This window comes from Octopus bimaculoides, chromosome 20 (genome assembly GCF_001194135.2).
Source record: "Octopus bimaculoides isolate UCB-OBI-ISO-001 chromosome 20, ASM119413v2, whole genome shotgun sequence".
NCBI classification, from domain to species: Eukaryota; Metazoa; Mollusca; class Cephalopoda; order Octopoda; family Octopodidae; genus Octopus; species Octopus bimaculoides.
The window spans coordinates 36,855,256-36,856,411 of NC_069000.1; positions in this window are offsets into that span (position 1 = coordinate 36,855,256).

The following is a 1,156-nucleotide window of genomic DNA, read 5'->3' on the forward strand; positions in this document are numbered from 1 at the left end:
TATATATATATATATATATGCCGAACTGCTAAGTTACGGGGGTGTTAATACACCAGCATCGGTTGTCTAGCGATGGTGGCGGAGGGGACAAACACAGACACACAAACAGTCAAATGGCTGAAACAGGCAAAAGAATAAAATAAAAGGCTAATATACATACGCATGTATATATTACACACACACACACACGGAATTAACACTCACTCACATATAACTGTATAAGCGTAATTATATACATATACACTCTATTTTGAATCCACCATAAACGCAAATACATTTAAGCACTGTATTATATCTACCCCTCTACGTTAATAACTACACAACTACTTCCTGCGAATCCCTATACCGCTCTATACCCAACCCTTACATCTAATCCGCATTCATACTCACATGCGCTTGCATATATACACACACACCTTTCTACATCCACTTACCTTTGGCGTGATTGCTCTCTTGTTAAAAGACAACTTGATATCAAAGAAAGCACACCTTCCCAACATGTGAGTTTGACGCCTTTGTATATGCGTGGACATACACTGCGTTACATATGCATATACATACGTGCTCGTTTCTCCACCAACGCTCTGCCTCGCCTCCCACCAACGCACTTCCTTGTTCCCCACCAACGTTTCCCCTGCGATAAATGCCGCCCTCTCCCCTGTCTCCTGGCTCTTCTATGCCACCCTTGGTCTGAACAGCCACCTCAGGCACCCGGCACCCTTCGTAACCATCAAGCCGAAGAGACTCAATTACTACTCAGATACGAGTTAACGCCGCCGACACACACACATACATATATATATATATCTTTTACTTGTGTCAGTTATTTGACTGCCGCCATGGTGGAGCACCGCCTTTAGTCGAGCAAATCGACCCCGGGACTTATTCTTTGTAAGCCTAGTACTTATTCTATCGGTCTCTTCTGTCGAACCGCTAGATGATGGAGACATAGACACACCAGCATCGGTTGTCAAGCAATGAGAGGGGGGACAAACACAGACACACAAACATACACACACATATATATACATATATACGACGGAAGTCTTTCAGTTTCCGTCTACCAAATCCATTCACAAGGCTTTGGTTGGCCCGAGGCTATAGTAGAAGACACTTGCCCAAGGTGCCACGCAGTGGGACTGAACCCGGAAACATG